This window comes from Pollicipes pollicipes, unplaced genomic scaffold (assembly GCF_011947565.3).
Source record: "Pollicipes pollicipes isolate AB1234 unplaced genomic scaffold, Ppol_2.1 Scaffold_6138;HRSCAF=7277_pilon_pilon_pilon, whole genome shotgun sequence".
Classification (NCBI taxonomy): domain Eukaryota; kingdom Metazoa; phylum Arthropoda; class Thecostraca; order Pollicipedomorpha; family Pollicipedidae; genus Pollicipes; species Pollicipes pollicipes.
This window is the reverse complement of record NW_023596818.1, coordinates 1,432,901-1,453,067: the sequence shown is the minus strand read 5'-3', so window position 1 is coordinate 1,453,067 and position 20,167 is coordinate 1,432,901. Positions and strand designations below refer to the sequence as shown.

General features: G+C 50.2%; 1 protein-coding gene and 1 non-coding gene across 2 annotated transcripts in view; one reads left to right on the top strand and one right to left on the bottom strand.

The window, feature by feature from the left end:
- The window catches only part of Nf-YC (nuclear factor Y-box C), a 53,780-nt gene that overhangs the window by 3,893 nt on the left and 29,720 nt on the right, over nt 1-20,167 (bottom strand). The window lies entirely within an intron of this gene.
- On the top strand, nt 8,986-9,104 carry LOC119106493 (5S ribosomal RNA). Its single transcript, XR_005095152.1, has one exon. It is a non-coding gene; the product is annotated as a 5S ribosomal RNA (ribosomal RNA).

Sequence of the window (20,167 nt, the reverse complement as noted above, 5' to 3'; positions counted from 1 at the left end):
TGCAAACAGTTTTTGCAGCAATTGCAAAATCAACATCGAGCGCCGTTTGAGTGTTTTTCGGAAATAACTTGCAAACTATGTGTGGGTGAATGTTTTAAGTTGTACCATCGTGTTCCCCGTGCGATTGCGCGTCGAATGACATATGGTAAAGCATTAGTGCGTTGCTGGAAACATACAGCATTCTTGATGGCCGCAACTTTCCATGGTTTAGTTTGTGAGAGCCTCTCCGTTTGAAAGCAGATTGCCGGTGCAGACGATGCACAGTGGTGGAACAAGCATTCAGTGGCATTGCTGTCAACATGCAAATGATCACAAATCTGGTCCCAATAACAACGATGCGAAAAACGGCCCAATTCAGAAACGGACGTTTTTTCGACACATATAAGGGCCAATATGAAATCCAGCACGCGTACAAATTGGATGCATAATCAGTTTGAAAACAGCCGTTTTTCGGGTAGTAAAATGGACCAAACTCATATCTAACGAACCAATGAAAATCGAAGGGTGCACTAACTTGCAAACGATGTAGACCGATGTTTCCACTGGTTGACAACATTTTTGATCTTCGGGTGTTGGCCGAAAATTTTTTTGCGGGGCCATTTTGTCGAAAAATAGAAAATTTTCCAAACGCGATTTTTCATATTTGAATGAAAGGGCATGGTCCATTCAGTGTATATGCGCAGCGGCGAGTGATTCTGTGCATGCAAACAGTTTTTGCAGCAATTGCAAAATCAACATCGAGCGCCGTTTGAGTGTTTTTCGGAAATAACTTGCAAACTATGTGTGGGTGAATGTTTTAAGTTGTACCATCGTGTTCCCCGTGCGATTGCGCGTCGAATGACATATAGTAAAGCATTAGTGCGTTGCTGGAAACATATAGCATTCTTGATGGCCGCAAATTTCCATGGTTTAGTTTGTGAGAGCCGCTCCGTTAAAAGCAAATTGCCGGTGCAGACGATACACAGTTGTGGAACAAGCATTCAGTGGCATTGTTGTCAACATGCAAGTGATCACAAATCTGGCCGCTTCCACTTTGATGCGAACAACGACCCATTTCAGAAACGGACGGTTTTTCGACCCATATGAGGGCCTATATGATATCCAGCACGCGTACAAATTGGGTGCATGTTCAGATTTAAAACAGTTGTTTTTCGGGTAGTAAAATGTTCCAAACTCATATCTAACGAACGATTGAAAATCGAAGGGTGCTTTAACTTGCAAACGATGTAGACCGATGTTTCCACCTGTTGACAACATTTTTGATCACCGTGTGCTGGCCGAAATTTTTTTTGGGGGGCCATTTTGTCGTATAATTTAAAAATGTTCCAAACGCGTTTTTTTAGTTCTCAAATAAAGGGCATGGTCCATTTAGTGTGTATGCGCAGTGGCAAGTGTTTCTGTGCATGTAGACAGTTTGTGCAGCAATTGGAAAATCAGCATCGAGCGCCGTTTGAGAGTGTTTTTTGGAAATGACTTGCAAACTATACGTGCGTTAATGTCTTGAGTTATACCATCGTGTTCGCCGTGTGATTGCGCGTCGAATGACATATAGTAAAACATTAGTGCGTTGCTGGAAACATGTAGCATTCTTGATGGCCGCAATTTTCCATAGCTTTGTTTCTTTGAGCCGCTCCGTTTGAAAGCAGATTGCCGGTGCAGACGACACACAGTGGTGGAACAAGCATTCAGTGGCATTGGCAACTCCATGGGCGCAAACTGTCGGCGACCTCCGATCACGCGCGAGTGTGTAAACCTAACCGCTGCTCGTCTCGACCAACGAATATTTCGCGGACGACTCAAGGTGCTAGAAGGTGCTCTGCAAAGTGTCATGTCAGCTGGTGCCCATGCGCGGCGGGGTGAGCACTGCTCGTCGTCGGTCGCTAATCACTCGCCGACCCGGGGCACGGGGCAGGCGCACGCACATCGGCCTTCCAGAGCGACAACATCCGGCACGACACAAATGCACCTATTGCAGTTGCATCTGCATCGATTGTCGGCATGTTGGGTCAGAACAAAGTGTAGTACTGCCGCCCCCGCCTTTGTCCTAGTGTTTTAGTTCATCTGTGTATTTGTGTAATCACCGCATCACGAGAGATCCCCCCCCCCTCCCTTAGGGTTGTATGCCAACCGTGTGGGTGCACCTGATTCTTGTTTTTTTGCGTGTATTGGTGCAATCGAATGACAATCACAACAAGGCGCTGCCCCATTGCCTGAATTATGTTCTACTTATTCTCATCTAATCCATGTGTTGGGGTATTTACGTAACAATGATCAAGACATTCCCCCCCCCCCCCCCTCTCCTATCTTTTTCTGCTAGCGGCACGTGTGCACGTGCTGTACAGATTAATAGTTGATCTGTGCATTAGTGTAATCATATGGAAACAACACGAGATTCTTCCCGTGACCCCGGACTGTGTAGCACACCGGCGTGTAGCCCCCACCCGTTCTCTGGGCTGGCCGGCCGGCTGTGGGTTTCCGGTTCCCTGCAATGTCCGTAGGCGTTGGCAACTGCGGCCTTCTCGTGTGGTCGCAAGTTTGCCACCGGCGTTCCTCGCTTGGCGTCACGCCTCGAGGCTACGCAGTCTTGTGTCGTCGCCGCGGACGTGCCGTCTGGCTGCGGTGGGGTCACCGACGGCCTCAGGCCTGCAATCCAGGGAGCATTGACGGGGCGGATGCGGCTTCCGCCGACAGCCTTTCCCCCGCCCATGCCCACCATGGGCAGCGGGTTGAGCGAGAGCTTCACCCCATTGGCGGAACGCTACACCGTGCCGTGGGATTCTGGAAGTATGGCTTTTTTGTAAAACACCGTCGGGTGTAAATGCGCTGCAAAGCCTGAACGCATCCGTTTGTTGTTTTTTTTTACCATTTCCTATGATGAAACTAGACCTATTATGAATACAAATCTGTTCTGATCAGCGTCATATCTGATACGTCCCCTACATCGGTACCAGAATATTGAACTCATTTTTGACCCTTGGAGGGGTTCCTGGAGCTTCCTCTCGCTTCCTCGGGCTGGCCTGGTTGGCCGGCCGATGCCATGTTACCAATAGGGCGTGCCGTCAGGCTGGCAACATGAAACGCCAACGCATCCTATGGTTGTACAAGCGAACGCCATACAGACCAAACGCCTGACAATGGCCATGGCCGCCAGCTGTGCATATCAGTGTTGCACGCCCTCCGGCCAGATGTCGCTGCCGGGAGCGTGTCATTCACACATCTCCTGCGGGTCGTCCAATGACCGGCTGTGTGTCCTGCTCCAGCGCACGGGCACCGCAGCCTGAGGCCGTGCGGCCTTGCCGGCCCGGCGCCATTCCTCAGCTGCATGGGCGTCTTCGCTTGCGATGCGCCGCCGCGCTCTACCACGCGACGCGGCGCGACGCCGCACTCAACATGAAACAAGTCTGCAACTCAACTCTCCAGCGACCGGAAACGCGCCACCACATGACGCAGACGCACTACGACCAACTTGGCTTTCGTTGCCCGTTCGACAGCCATCTAGCGCCCATGCTTACAATCTCTAGTAGATGCGGCTCGGAGATTTTCGACAGTAGCGACACGCGGCCCGGCGTCAGTTGCGTGCCCACGGGCGCGGTGGGATGGGATGTCCCACGTCTTGGTAACAATGTGCATCTACTGATAGTGATGGTGTGCTGTCACGTGACCGATGTCTGGTCACGTCATCCATGACCGCCAATCGCGTGACGTGACGAACAACGCACTTGCGTCGTCCGCGCCGGCGACCGTTCCATGGGCGCAAACCGTCGGCGACCTCCAGTCACGCGCGAGTGTGTCGACGCAACCGCTGCCCGTTTCGACCAATGGATATTTCGCGGACGACTCACGGTACAGCAAGTTGCTCTGCCAACTGTCATGTGAGGTGGTGCCCACGCGCGGCGGGGTGAGCACTGCCCGTCGTCGCTCGCTAATCACTCGCCGACCCGGCGCACGGAGCAGACGCGTGCACGTCGGCCTTCCAGAGCGTCAGCGGCTGGCACGACACAAATGAACCTGTTGCAGTTGCATCTGCATCGATTCTCGGCATTTTGGGTCAGATCAAAGTGTAGGGTCGCCGCCACTTCCCCTGTCCTAGTGCTTTATTTCATCTGTGTTTTTGTGTAATCACCGCATCACGCGTTATCCCCCCCCCCCCCCGCCTCCTCCCCTTGGAGATGTATGCCAACTGGGTAGGTGCAATTGATCCTTATTTTTTCGTGGGTTTCTTTGGATGCCGATGCCGAATGGATTGCAGGCCTTAGGACGTCAGCGACGTCACCGCTGCCATACCGCGCGTGCGCTGGGCCGTTTCTCGCATCAAAGTGGCCGCGTCCAGATTTGTGATCAATTGCATGTTGACAACAATGCCACTGAATGCTTGTTCCACTACGGTGTGTCGTCTGCACCGGCAATCTGCTTTCAAACGGAGCGGCTCTCAGAATCAAAGTCGGGGAAAATTGCGCCATCAAGAATGCTATGTGTTTCCAGTAACGCACCAATGTATTACAATATGTCATTCGACGCGCATTCGCACGGCGAACACGATGGTATAACTTTCTGGTTTTCAGTCTGAACATGCATCCAATTGGTACGCGTGCTGGATTACATATTGGCCATCATATGGGTCAAAAAAACGTCTCTTTCTGAAATGGGCTGTTTTTCCCATCAAAGTGGCGGCGGCCAGATTTGTGATCACTTGCATGTTGACAACAATGCCACTGAATGCTTGTTCCACCACTGTGTATCGTCTGCACCGTCAATCTGCTTATAAACGGAGCGGCTCTCGGAAACAAAACCATAGAAATCTGCGGCCATCAAGAATGCTATATGTTTCCAGCAATGCCTCAATGTTTTACTATATGTCATTCGACGTGCAATCGCACGGCGAACACGATGGTATAATTTAAAATATTAACGCACATATAGTTTGCAAGTTACTTCCAACAAACACTCAAAGGGCGCTCGATGTTGATTTTGCAATTGCTTCACAATCTCTTTACAGGCACAGAAATACTTTCCGCTGCGCTTACACACTAAATGGACCATTCCCTTTCATTCAGAAACGAAAAAATCGCGTTTGGAAACTTTTAATTTTTTCGACAAAATGGCCCCCACCAAAAAAAAATTTCGGCCAGCACCCGAAGATCAAAAATGTTGTCAACAAGTGATAGCATCGGTCTACATCGTATGCAAGGTAAAGCACCCTTCGATTTTCATTGGTTCGTTAGTTATGAGTTTGAAACATTTTACTACCCGAAGAACGGCTGTTTTCAATCTGAACATGCATCCAATTTGTAGGCGTGCTGAATTTCATATTGGCCCTCATTTGGGTCGAAAAAACGTCCGTTTCTGAATTGGGCCGTTTTTGCATCAAAGTGGCCGCGGCCAGATTTGTGAACACTTGCATGTTGACAACAATGCCACTGAATGCTTCTTCCACCACTGTGTATCGTCTGCACCGGCAATCTGCTTTCGGATGGAGCTGCTCTCAGAAACAAAACCATGGAAATTTGCTCCCATCAAGAATGCTATATGTTTCCAGCAACGCACTAATGTTTTACTATATGTCATTCGACGCGCAATCGCACGGCGAACACGATGGTGTAACTTAAAACATTAACGCACGTATAGTTTCAAGTTCTTTCCAAAAAACACTCTCAAACGGCGCTCGATTTTGATTTTGCAATTGCTGCACAAACTCTTTGCATGCACAGAAACATTTGCCGCTGCGCTTACACATTAAATGGACCGGGCCCTTTCATCCAGAAATGAAAAAATCGCGTTTGGAAAATCTTCAACTTTTCGACAAAATGGCCCCCCCCCAAATAAATTTTTCGGGTAACACTCGAAGATCAAAAATGTTGTCAACAAGTGGTTTCATCGGTCTACATTGTTTGCAGGTTAAAGCACGCTTCGATTTTCATCGCTTCGTTAGATATGAGTTTGGAACATTTTACTACCCGAAAAACGGCTGTTTTCAATCTGAACATCCATCCAATTTGTACGCGTGCTGGATTTCATATTGGCACATATATGTGTCGAAAAACGTCCATTTCTGAAATGGGCCGTTTTTCGCATCAAAGTTGCCGCGGCCACAATTGTGATCACTTGCATGTTGACAACAATGCCACTGAATGCTTGTTCCACCACTGTGTATCGTCTGCACCGGATATCTGCGTTCAACGGATCGGCTCTCAGGAACAAAACCATGGAAATATGCGGCCATCAAGAATGTTATATGTTTCCAGAAACTCACTAATGTTTTACTGTATGTCATTCCACGCGCAATCGCACGGCGAACACGATGGTGTAACTTGAAACAGTAACGCGCGTATAGTTTGCATGTTATATCCAAAAAACTCTCTCAAACGGCGTTCGATGTTCATTTTGCAATTGCTGCACAAACTCATTGCATGCACAGAAACACTTGCCGCTGCGCTTACGCACTAAATGGACCATGCCCTTTCATTTAGAGCTGAAAAACTCGCGTTTGGAAAATTTTCAATTTTTTCGACAGAATGGCCCCCAAAAAATTTTCGTCCAACACCCGGCGATCAAAAATGTTGTCAACAAGTGGTAGCATCGGTCTACATCGCTTGAAAGTTAAAGCACACTTCGATTTTCATTGGTTTGTTAGATATGAGATTGGAACATCTTTCTCCCCGAGAACCTGCTGTTTTCAATCTGAGCATGCATGCAATTTGTACGCGTGCTGAATTTCATATTTTCGCACATATGGGTCGAAAAAGCGTCCGTTTCTGATATGGGCCGTCTTTCCCATCAAAGTGGCCGCGGCGAGATTCGTGATCACTTGCATCTTGACAACAATGCCACTAAATGCTTGTTCCACCACTGTGTATCGTCTCCACCGGCAATCTGCTTTTAAACGGAGCGGCTCTCTTAGACAAAACCATGGAAATATGCGGCAACCAAGAATGCTCTTTCCTTAGAGCAACGCACTAATGTTTTCCTATATGTCATTCGACACGCAATCGCAATGCAAGCACGATGGTATAGCTCAACACAATAACGCACGTATAGTTTGCAAGTTATTTCCAAAAAACTCTCAAATGGCGCTCGATGTTGATTTTGCAATTGCTGCACAAACTGTTTGCATGCACAGAAACACTTGCCGCTGCGCTTACACATTAAATGGACCATGCCCTTTCATTCAGAAATGAAAAAATCGCGTTTGGAAAATCTTCAATTTTTCAACAAAATGGCTCCCCCAAACTTTTTGGGTAGCTCCGGAAGATCAAAAATGTTGTCAACAAGTGGTAGCATCGGTCTTTATCGTATGCAAATTAATGCCCCCTTCGATTTTCTTTGATTCGTTAGATATGTGTTTGGAACGTTTTGCTACCCGAACAACGGCTGTTTTAAATCTAAACATGCATGCAATTTGTACGCGTGCTGGATATCAAATTGGCCCACATATGGGTCGAAAAAACGTCCGTTTCTCAAATGGGCCGTTTTTCGCATCAAAGCGGCCGCGGCGACATTTGTGATCATTTGCATCTTGACAACAATGCCACTGAATGCTTGTTCCACCACTGTGTATCGTCTGCACCGGATATCTGCTTTCTAACGGAGCGGCTCTCAGAAACAAAACCATGGAAATTTGCAGCCATCTAGAATGTTATATGTTTCCAGGAACTCACTAATGTATTACTATATGTCATTCCACGCGCAATCGCACGGCGAACACGATGGTGTAACTTGAAACATTAACGCACGTATAGTTTGCATGTTATATCCAAAAAACTCTCTCAAACGGCGTTCGATGTTCATTTTGCAATTGCTGCACAAATTCTTTGCATGCACAGAAACACTTGCCGCTGCGCTTACGCACTAAATGGACCATGCCCTTTCATTTAGAACTGTAAAACTCACGTTTGGAAAATTTTCAATTTTTTCGACAGAATGGCCCCCCAAAAAATTTTCGTCCAACACCCGGTGATCAAAAATGTTGTCAACAAGTGGTAGCATCGGTCTACATCGCTTGAAAGTTAAAGCACAATTCGATTTTCATTGGTTTGTTAGATATGAGATTGGAACATCTTACTCCCCGAAAACCTGCTGTTTTCAATCTGAGCATGCATCCAATTTGTACGCGTGCTGGATTTCATATTGGCCTTGATGTGGGTCGAAAAAACGTCCGTTTCTGAAATGGGCCGTTGTTCGCATCAAAGTTGCCGCGGCCAGATTTGTGATCAATTGCATGTTGACAACAATGCCACTGAATGCTTGTTCCACCACTGTGTGTCGTCTGCACCAGCAATCTGCTTTCAAAAGGAGCGGCTCTCAGAAACAACGCCAGGAAAAATCGTGGCCATCAAGAATGACATATGTTTCCAGCAACGCACTAGTGTTTTACTATATGCCATTCGACGCGCAAAACACATACATGCACACACACACACACACACACACACACACACACACACACACACACACACACACACACACACACACACACACACACACACACACACATATATATATATATATATATATATATATATATATATATATATATATATATATATATATATATATATGCTGGGTGTGGGTGCTGGGTGTCACGCACCCACGCCAGTAACTTCTATTTCGGTGTGGTGTGTGAAGGACAATGCCAGCTTGGTACACCTTGTGCATCATCCAGTGAACAAATGTGCTGATTTGCGCACATCGCAATCACATTATGGGCATCAGCGAGTGACGCTCTCCATTCGTGCACTGGCCACTTGAGCTGCCCTCAGTGGGCGGCCATGACTGCTCGTGCAGCGATTGTTTTCGCCCCCACGCGCCCACCCTAGACGGGGAGCCAAGCCCTGGCCATCGCTGCCGCCGCCGAAGCTCGACACCCGAAGTGTGAATGCGCTTGTCCGTCTGCCATAGGAAGTTGGCGGCCGCATGCCAGAAGGGCACGCCGGTTGTCATGCGCTAATCGCGCGCGCATTCGCGCGGCCACCGGCAACGCGTTCGCTCGGCAACGACCATACCATGCTGAGAACACCAGTTCCCGTCCGATCACTGAAGTTAAGCAGCATCGGGCCCGGTTAGTACTTGGATGGGTGACCGCCTGGGAACACCTGGTGCCGTTGTCACTTTTTCACCCCTTTTCTATCAGCATCCACCAAGAAAAGACACACCTTGCCGTGACGTAAGTCAGACGCGCCAGCTTTGCTCTGCTACGGCGTGACGTCACAGTGTGTCATCCAAACACACACACACACACACACACACACACACACACACACACACATATATATATATATATATATATATATATATATATATATATATATATATATATATATGTGTGTGTGTGTGTGTGTGTGTGTGTGTGTGTGTGTGTGTGTGTGTGTGTGTGTTTGTGTGTTTGTGTATGTATGCCACCGGCGGTCTCCCCGTTTGCCGCGCTCAGTAGACGTGTTGGAATTATCTATTTCGCTGCGCATCGTATGTTGGGTGTTACGCATCCACGCCAGCAACTACTATTTCGGTGTGGTGCGTGAAGGACAATGCCAGCTTGGTTCACATTGTGCATCATCCAGTGAACAAACGTGCTGATATGCGCACATCGCAATCACATTATGGGCATCAGCGAGTGACGCTCTCCATCCGTGCACTGGCGACTTGTGCTGCCATCAGCTGGCGGCCATGACTGCTCGTGCAGCGATTGTTTTCGCCCGCCACCCGCCCACCCTAGACGGGGAGCCAAGCTCTGGCCATCGGTGCTGCCGCCGGAGCTCGACACCCGAAGTGTGAATACGCTAGTCCGTCTCTCATATGAATATGGCGGCTGTATGGATCCTACATTGAAGGATTTTGCAACGGTATAGATACAAAGGTTGCAGGAGATTATCTTGCTGAGGGAAACATGACGTCTATGTTATATTTTACTATTGGTAGGTTTTAGATTATCGTTGAGCTTCTTAACGCAATGCTTGACGGTCTTTGGTTTGTTTAAAACTTTTGAACTTTTTTGTCCCTCCCCTCTGTCATTCGATGTCACACTTTGATGTCGCTACTCTTCCGCTGGATGTCTTTTCTCTTTTGCGGATACTGGTGTTTGACGTCGACATCTCGTGTAGTGCATACTCCGTTTAATCTTTCGTAATGGTTGTGTTCGCGAAACCGTATGGAACATTGATGAATTGGAACAAGATGTTTGAACGTTGCATTTCATGAGCTATTAATTACTTAAATCATCCACATTTAGCACCAACAGCTTAATAACGCAGAATGGCAAACCAGCGCTTTCTCATCTTCGTTGATCACAATCGACCATTTTTCAGGACGGGGTCGATTCGACTGTTTTTGTGTTATTATGAAGCATTTCGCATGACTTCAATGCCTATTATACGTTATATTTTGTGACGTTTGTGCCGTTTTCTTATTTATACGAACAAATGAGTCTTTACAGCATTCCATGTTGATGACGAATCTGATGGTGGAAATGAATGAGGAAGTGTCAAATCTAAGTTTGATCATGACAGTTTGTCCCGAACTGTCGCAAGCGACTGCATCTTCGCAACGAGACCATTTTCTTTACAACATACAGGTGGCCGTGCGTTGGGTCGGACTACTCGCCTCTCTGCACCGCTCCGCTTCCCTGCCTTGCACAGGGCCCTGGTAGTGTCTCGATGTGGACCCTCATCATAGCTCCTCATGTCTTCTTTCAGCATCAGCGCGACCCAGCCAACGTAATAAATTCTTTGGCGTTCGAAGTCCCACCCTTCTTATCCCTGCCATCCCTATCCAGCTGCTCAGTAAACAATTCTCGGGTATGTTCGGGCCCTTGCCAACGCTACACCCGCTTTTAGGTTCTCCCTTGAGGACAATTTCCGGCATGCCAGGGCCTTGATACAATCTCTGGATAGCCCAGCCGGTCCTGAAGTCTGGCCCCTAATCGTCTGTCTCGAGCCCACTCGGTACCTAAGGGAGAAGGGGGGGGGGGGGGGGGGGAGGGCGCCAACGCCTCCATGACTGGGTCTGGTTTCAGCAATACTTATCCGATTTGCTGTCAGTTCTAGTCACTCCAGGTGCAAAGTGTTGGCTGTCGGAGCTGGTCGTCTTCAGTCGCTCGGTCAGTACAAAGGAGGCCCGCTGTGGAGGGTGTGGAACTTGAAGGGTCACACTGCCCTACGCTCCGTTTAGGACGGGCGGTGCGACACGGTGGTGGAGGCGAATGAATGAACACATATCTATTGATTATGAGGAAAGGCAGGTGAATGGGGTGATGACACCACCGGTAGCCTACTTTCTAAATCGCGTTATTAGCCCAACATGCGTTACGGATAGCATGGTCGGTCTCCTGATATCGGGGACTGAGATTTGATAAACAGCATAACATACACATCACAAGACAAAAGACATTCAGCTTGTGCGAAACGTTTTCTCCTTTGCTGTTCCAATTGGGCTGGCTAGAAATTCATCTACCCCGTTTTCTGCAAAATGAATGTCACAACCGATCCACCTGGATTAAGTACTCTCCAACTAGTGGTTACAGTACAGAACTGCTTGTTTTAGACATTATATTTGCATGCCTGTGTTCGGCAACCGGAATGTTGGAAGCTGGTACACATTGCTCTCCACATTGTCCTACGTGGCGGAAGAAAGTGTAATTGAATGACGTTTTAGGGCATCCTCTGTTTCCTGCGACTGTAAATGCAGTTTAAGTTATTTCTGAAATATGTCATTGGTGCAAACTCTTTGGACTGGGGGCGGGGAGACGGATGTAGATTTGGACGGTGAGATTTCTCACCAAATTAGAATTCATTTCGTGAATGTAGGTCATTCTCAGCTAATATAATCTTGTGTGGAGTGAATATTTTGATTACTTGTGGACTGTGGCTCGTGGTCAACAGTCAATGCGAGGTTTACTTGTGGGCTGTGGCTCGTGGTTAAGAGTCAATATGAGGTTTGCGCTCATTTGGAGAACTGCCTACTTAGGTTATGCTGCATATGTCATAAAAATACCCAACACGGAAGGACCAAATCACTAAACCAGTTACCGCATTAATAGCGTACATACTTGTATTATTTATATAAATACTAACAGCATTCCACAGGACGGGAAAAGTCGACAAGGGAGCCGGTAGCTGAGTGCTATATCCGGAAATAAAACACCGTCGGCTGACCGCAACCGGCTTCCGGAGAGAATCAAAACATCGTCAGATGACCGCACCTGGCTTCCGGAGAGAATCAAAACATCGTCAGATGACCGCACCTGGCTTCCGGAGAGAATCAAAACATCGTCAGATGACCGCACCTGGCTTCCGGAGAGAATCAAAACATCGTCAGATGACCGCACCTGGCTTCCGGAGAGAATCAAAACACCGTCAGATGACTGCACCCGGCTTCCGGAGAGAATCAAAACACCGTCAGATGACCGCACCCGGCTTCCGGAGAGAATCAAAACACCGTCAGATGACCGCACCTGGCTTCCGGAGAGAATCAAAACACCGTCAGATGACCGCACCTGGCTTCCGGAGAGAATCGATCTCGTTGAAACAAAGCAGTCTCATAACTGGAAGCTCTGAGCCCGCTAAATGTTAACACACCAAGAGCGAATACTGAACCAAACACATACAGAACAGTTATCGTATACTGGGCAATAACTACCTAAGCACATCACTCTTAATATCATGTTAATTTTGTGCTAATTAGTAGCCTGCATGCACCTAACATTCTTGCTATCGTAGCTCCGGCATATGTTAAGCCAGTCTACAAGCCTTTGGCGAGTCTTTCAAATGAAAATGTCTGGATTGAGGTAAAGAACAATTGGCTGCAACATGCGGCAGCTTTAAAAAGCACAGGGAGGGGAGGGGGCGCAGATAAAAGTTAACGCATGTTTTCCCCAACAGTGGCAAATGTTTGTGTTGCACAATCGTGGCTATAGTGGTTATACAACAAGACCAGCAACAGCGGTCATCATCTGTATTTGGCGCGCATAGCGCGGCCGTAGAGCTTGCCGGGTGGGTGCGCGTCATCTCCACCCGCGTAGGCGGAGGCCGCGGCGGCGTTGTGGCCAGCCGATCCATGAGGACATCGGCAATGACTCACCGCATCCCCTATCTCTTCCCGGCTGCACTCGCCGGCGCGGCAACACGCGCCCAACGCCTCGTGATCCCGACTCACTCCGGCCGGATGGCCGGTCGCCGGCCGCGCGGTCACGTGACCTGGCGCTCTGCCAGCGGCGACCGCCGCCTGGGGCGCCACGAGCGGGCGGCTGAGTGGTGCACATCGGCGCGAAGTGACCAGTAATACCGCATGCATGGAACGGTACATCCACGGCGGGACAGCACACTCCGTCGGCATGTCTTGTTCGGCCGCAGCATGGGCAGGAATCGTCTCGACATGCATGAGCCGAACGGGTGCATGCACGCCACATGGAACTCATAAGACCATTCTAAGAAACGTGCCGGAGCTTAAAGGCATATTGGGGAACAGCATCGTACCCTGAGCCCACTGCACCCGCAGAGACTGACGTTCTATCCCATGTATTCATTTCGTAGAAGTTCATAAAGGTGCTCACAACAGTGTTCATAATTCAGCCTCTTGACTTCCAACAGGCATGACGCAGTAATGATCCGCTATATTAATACGCTTGCAGCAGTTGTTTACATATATATATATATATATATATATATATATATATATATATATATATATGTGTGTGTGTGTGTGTGTGTGTGTGTGCGTGTGCGTGTCCCTCGTTTATGAACTAATGTATGAAGTTTCAAAGATGTTGGGCAACATTCACTATTCAATGCTCGAGCCTGAAGCTGAAGTCAAATTCACGTCTAACCTGAGTTATCGCGAAATGCCTCTTTTACCAACACGTGTAGAAACTCTAAATGAAAACTGCCGAAAATTGGGTTTTGATATCACCATCCGTTTTGTTTTTTCAATCCCACCAAAACTCCCCAGGGGAGCGGTATTCCCGAATGAGACCCACATGTGCTAAACGTGCGGCAACTGGGTTGATATGGGCACGGGCCTACAGGTGAGCTAGTAGCTGGGCTTTAGCTGGGCATCACAAGGCACGCCCACCTCATGCCATATTGTTAGTGCGCCAGGATTATTCATGCCTTGTCCTATCCCATCGGAATTATCACATGAATACGAAACCCTTCACAATGAGCGAATGCTTGCTTCCATGGGGTCCATATGTGCCATCTGTGGGCAAGCTGGGCTCATGTAAACGTGGGCTGCAGGTGGGCTCGTGTCTAGGCTTAATTAGAGCTGGACCAGGAAAGTTTTGAAGGGGTTGGGTGCTGAGCATGTCCCCGTCCGTTATCAAATTTTGATGTGCATTGTTATGAATCCCAGCCAACGTACCAAAATGGGTCCCACACGGGCTGCATGAGCGCCAGCTAAGCATCGTGGGCATGGGCTTCAAGTGGGCTATTATCTGGTCTCCAGCTTGGTCCTTTACGGTCTTCCAATATTCTTGCTGTTTGGAGTTGAACGCCCCAAACACGCATTGGCCTAACTTAGCGGGAGAGTTACTCAAACCAACATTTTCCAAAGTGACTTTTTCAATAGGGTTATCCAAAAGTTTTTTTCAGATAGGACAAAACAGCTTTCATCGTTATGTTCAGAATTAGTCCCAGCCTGCGTGTCCAATTGGGACCCATATGGGTTCGAGATGGGCCGTCCTATGGGACCCATCGGGGCTGCCCACTCTGATCCCAGGTGGACATGTCATGTGCAACCGCCCGGATCACACATGGGCAGTCCAACTGGGGCCCATATGGAGCCAAACCGGAACCCACTTGGGCTGCCCATTTGGAACCCAAGTAAGCATGGCCAGCTTTTTCCCATATTGGCAGCTACCTGGGCTACCCAATTGGGACTCACATGGGCATGTTTAGCTGGGGCTCAATGGTTATGTCCATCTGGGACCCGCCTAACCAGCCCAGATGGAACCCATATAGCTAGCCCAGATGGGACTTTTGTAACCATCCCAGTTGGGCCTCAGTAAGGCTTCACTGACGCGCCCTCTCGTGATTGGTGGACCACCGTAATTCCAAGCAGGTAGCCTTATATCATTAATTAAAAGCCTATTCAAGGTTTAGTCACCAGTGTTTGTCCGAAATTGCCATGGCAACGACACCGTTGCACAAAACATGCCCTTTTCTGTTATTATGCTCGAGGCAAGAATCACTAAACCATTCAACAGATGCTATGCGTTACCGTTGTTGCCGTTGTTAGCACGATGCTTCCTTCCGTCGTCGCAGTCTATCCCGCCGAAACCATTTCCGTGCTACCTATTCCGCTTCATTTCGTTTCGTTCGCGGTGTGTTTGCGCAGGATGGCCCCTGAAAATAGCGATATGCAGTACCTCATAACACTGCCCCACGTCCTAAGTGTGGTGATTTATCATGTGCACGGATTTTGGTACTGTAAGAGCTGATTGAATGTTAAGTCGTTTATCGAGGTTGGTAAAAATAAGAGCAGCTACGTCGCATAGCAGTACAGAAATACACTACACATGCGCTCTATCAAAGTAATGCTAATTACATGGAGTACTAGCGTGAATGCTGAGTTTAGATGTGTCTTCCTGCGGTCGCAATTACAACGAATAAACGTATTAATGGTGCCATTTATGGTGCCAATCAAGCAAAACACTTATTTTTGTGAGAAAGAAGTAGAGTGTTGTATTTATCTTGGCACAACAATGCAAACAAGCTTATCGCTGTCATTATTAGAGACTGATGCATAGTTGCTGTCAGCTGTCAATACGAGAATGCGATATTGTCTCGATAGGTGATTTTAATAGCGGCTGCTTTCCGGTCCACTCACCCATTAAACCGTGAGTTTTGGTCGTTTCAGGCATTCGCTCTATGCCTCTGCAATGCATGGCCTGCGGCTAGCGGCAACAAAAGCAGTTCCCAATGACTAATAGGCGCACTTGTCAAAAATGTCTGAAATGAGTGATGAAGCAGTAAAGTGTGGGCAAACATCGCCATCCCCAGTTTCGAAAAGAATGCTGCCATTTTTCTTGCTCCATGGTTCCAAAACTGTGTTTGCTAATATTTGTCCATGAAAGCGCTCAGAGAAATGAAACAGATAAAATAAGTTTGTCTTCGCCATGTTCATCCTGCGTAATTACCAATAACTCAGACAAGGAGGCCCGCGCTGTAAATTTTGGCAAAATTGTACGTCAAGTACGAGGTGAACAGTACAAAACCATATAGTACACTACCTGCTTTCCAAAGCATGACGATTCTGGAGCAGAGCCAGTTGTCTTTGACGGAAGTCTCTGGTTACCGTACCAGCGTGCTGGAGGGCATAATGCCTCCGGGCGGCCTGGAGCAGGCCTCAAGCAGTCCTCCAGAGAACAACTGCAGTTCTCAACAACTGAGCAACCTCTCAACAGCTAAGATAATTTAACACTAGGGTTTTCGGCGGTACATGAAAAGAAACGACTCAAATGCTTCCAAACCCCTCAAATTTTTGACAACGTCCCCCTCTTGCGACTAAAAAGGGGCCCGGGGTGGGTCAGCGCCGGCAGAAGCGAGAGCCAAAGTCCGGTGGCGTCAGGCACAGTTCCCCTTCTTCTTTGCACAGTTCTGTTCTTTACGCACCGCGACGAGTCGCGTGACGTCACGCGGGCGGCGGCGCAGCGGCAGTGGAGAGTTGAGAGATTGACTGTCGGCGTCGCCGGTGTGGTGTCAGGGAGGGGCTCCGTTCGTCACTCCCGTGGTTCGGTGCGAGGAACATATCTTGTTCATGAGAGAATCCTGATACTCAGCAGCATGTATGCATAGGGCATTGCCATTTAGCTCCAGGTTACAGGATGGGCGTTAGCGTGTTGCAGGATTACGTTGGCCCGGCTAAGTACCTTGCGTACGCTCGGGATGTAAACCACCGTGCATTTTCGTTCGTACCGTTTTACAGCTATCAGGTATCGTTGGAACCGCTGTCGATGATGACGTCATTGATATATGCCACTGAGTGCCTCAACGGCGTATGCACCCATTTCTGACCAGCCGGACACTTCTGGAGTTACGGAGGGTAATAACAAAATGTTTGTGTGTGTGCGCGGCAGAGACGACCATTCTCAAACTATTTTGCTGTGAGACCACTACCATACGCAAATATGAATTGCTGATTAGGCGATATGACATTTTTGCGCTATGGCGGCGCATTGCCGACTGCGGTCAGAGCCGACCGGTGCGTGCTGACCGAATCGCGGTGCCCCGGCAAAATTACGTCTACGCGGAAGCAAAGAGAACCACTGTGCATTTTTCTTAGCACTGTCCTGTAGATATTAGATAGAAGTTTAACCAATTTCTTTACTAACGTCAATTGCATGTGCTGTTTGGCGAACCAACGGCGTGTGGGCTAATTGATGACGACCCAGTTATTTCTGGAATCACGGAAGGCAATATGGAATACCTTGCATCAATTGTTGTTTAGTGGATGCGTACGACGTAAGTTCCCAGCGATAAAAACGCGCGTGCGCTGTAGCGGGGAGTTTTGGCCCGCCCAAGGCCAAGACTACCAGAGACTCGCCACTGGTCTCGCCGCTGCGTCGGTGAGAGGGGCTGGGTGTGGGGTGCGGGGGGGGAGGGGGTGTTGCGGCGCTGTGTGCTTGATGTTGCTTTGTTGCTGTCTCAGATTGTGATGATATAACGAAGGACTTTTGCACCACCTTCTTGCGATTATAAGCTACTTCGGCATAGCTGTGCCCGGTGAAGAGGCTGATCCGGTGTCCGAGGAAGTGGTGCCTCGTTTGACGTGCGTGTCATGTCCGATCCTGACGGCACGACCGACGTTGTGGAGTGGTGTGGAGAGTTGAGACCGACACAGACCGACCTCCTGCGTAAGCACCGCGGCGTCCCCATTAGCGCAGTGCTTGCCCTGCGCCTGGCGGGCGGGGCTTTCGCCGTATGGGCTCAGTTGCCGGCAGAGGCTTGTGGCTCGCAGGACAACGTGAAGACGCCCTGTTTGCATCGTTTGCGTTGGACCAGTGCGCGGCGTTTGACACATCCTCCAACCGGCGGATCCAGCCAAGTGAGTCTGCATGTATTTATGTAACATACTTGAAGCGGCTGGTGACGCTCTCCGGCGGTGTGCCGGACCTCGCTCTGGTGTGTGCGGTTGTCGTCGGCCTCTTGGAGGGTGTACGCCAGGTGATCCTCGCCGGTTCTCGCGTAGAAGCGCTAGATCTGACCGGCGTTGTAGCGCGAGCTCGTGTCGGTGTGAGTGACGAGCGGCTCCCGACAGCAGAGGCAGCAGGTTGACCCCGGGGAGACGGCGGCGGCGGCGGCCTGTGGTGTGACGCGCGCTGACGTCACCGAGGGAGACACGCTCAGTGCATTGGTTCGGGCGACGCACGAGCGGGAGGGCCACCCCGGCGTCCGACGGACGCTGTTCTTTGCGCGCCGCGACGGGTCGCGTGGCATCATACGGGCGGCGGCGCGGCGGTAGAGGAGGGATGTGACGTGTGCCGCTACATCGACCCGCGCTGGTGTCATGGCGATGCGGCTCGATTGGCGTGACCGCGATGTGGGAGTGCATCACCATCGACGTCACGCACCATCAGCGACGGAGCTACCTCTCCATCATCGATTGTGGGCCGTCGTGTTTCTGTGTGAGTCGCTCGCTGCGCTACGCCGACGCCAACGAGGTCGTTATCCACCTCGAGCAGCTCTTCCTCGGCACCAGGCACCAGTGGAGATTTTGGCGGACAATGATGCGGTCTTCCGCAGTCAGAGATTCGCTGTGCTCGCTGCAATTGAGGAGCAGAGCTGCGGTTTCGAGCGGTGTTCGAGCCAGACGGAAAGTGGGCTGTGGAGCGTGTTCATCGGACTGTGAAAGTGATTACCGCTAGGAAGCGCTGCTCGATCTCGGCCCTTGTAACCTGCTCCTTTCGTGAGTGCACTGCCGCCATGTGAAATGTTGCCCGGGTTTGGCAGGGGATTACTGCACCCTGCCCTCCCCAAATCCACCACCCCTGGCTATATTATGCCAATTCCCAGCGCCAGCTCCGGCGCCAGCCACAGCGCCAGCCACAGCTCCAGCTCCAGCTCCAGCGTCAGCTCCAGCTCCAGCCCCGGCCCAAGCCTCAGTGCCAGCTCCAATCCCAGTCCCATTCCCAGCCCTAGCCCCAGTCCCAGCCCCAGTCCCAGCCCCAGTCCGGTCCTAGGTCAGCCTCAGTCCTCAGTCATGCCGGCCTAAGCCCCAGTCCCAGCTCCATTCCCAAGCCCAAGCCCAGTGCCAGGCCCAGAACTGGGCCCAGACCCAGCCGCGATGCCAGTTCCAGTCCTAGGCCCAGGCTCAGCCACAGTACCAGGCCCAGGCCCAGCTGCAGTACCAGGCCCAGGCCCAGCCGCAGTCCCAGGCCCATGCCCAGCGGCAGTCCCAGGCCCACGCCCAGCCGCAGTCCCAGGCCCATGCCCAGCGGCAGTCCCAGGCCCACGCCCAGTTGCAGTCCCAGGCCCACGCCCAGTCGCAGTTCCAGGCCCAGGCCCGGCCGCAGACGCAGCCTTAGCCCCAGCTCAGCCGTGCGATGCACTACCTAGCGCCACGCTGATCACGTTACACATGGAGCCGACGGCGATTAGCCAAGGGGATTTGGTTGCAGGGGCGCCTGAAACTGCTCAAGTTAAGGGGACTCTAAAATGCGGAAATGGGCCCTCTAAAATTCGGTAGTGTGCTGCTACAGGCCAGAAAGGACCATCTAGAAGTTGGAATGGAGTAACATTCTAAACGATAGCTTATGGACCTTCTACAAGTCATGATGAGCATCTGCAGGCCGGAATGGCTTCTCTCAAGGCCAGGATGACCCCATGACCCTTCCAAAGGCCAGAATGGGCCCCTCACAGAACAGAATGGACCCACCTCAGCCAATTTTGAGCCACCTTCAGATCAGAATGGGCCTCTACGGGCCGGAATAAACATCTACAGTGCACAAAGGGCCCTCTTTAGGTTCAGAATTGCTCGCTTTTGGTCAGAAGGGGCCATAGTATCCCCGAATCAGCCCGCGATAGGTCAGAGTAGACTTTTGCATTCCCCCCCCTCCCACAGCTTTCAAGTTGGAGGAGCTGTCCCCACCGCCGCCCCTCCCTCCCCCCCCCCCCCCCCCCCCCCCGGTTACCGCGTCCCTTGGGTGTCATCCCCTCTCTGGAGGTGATGCATGCCCCGGGAG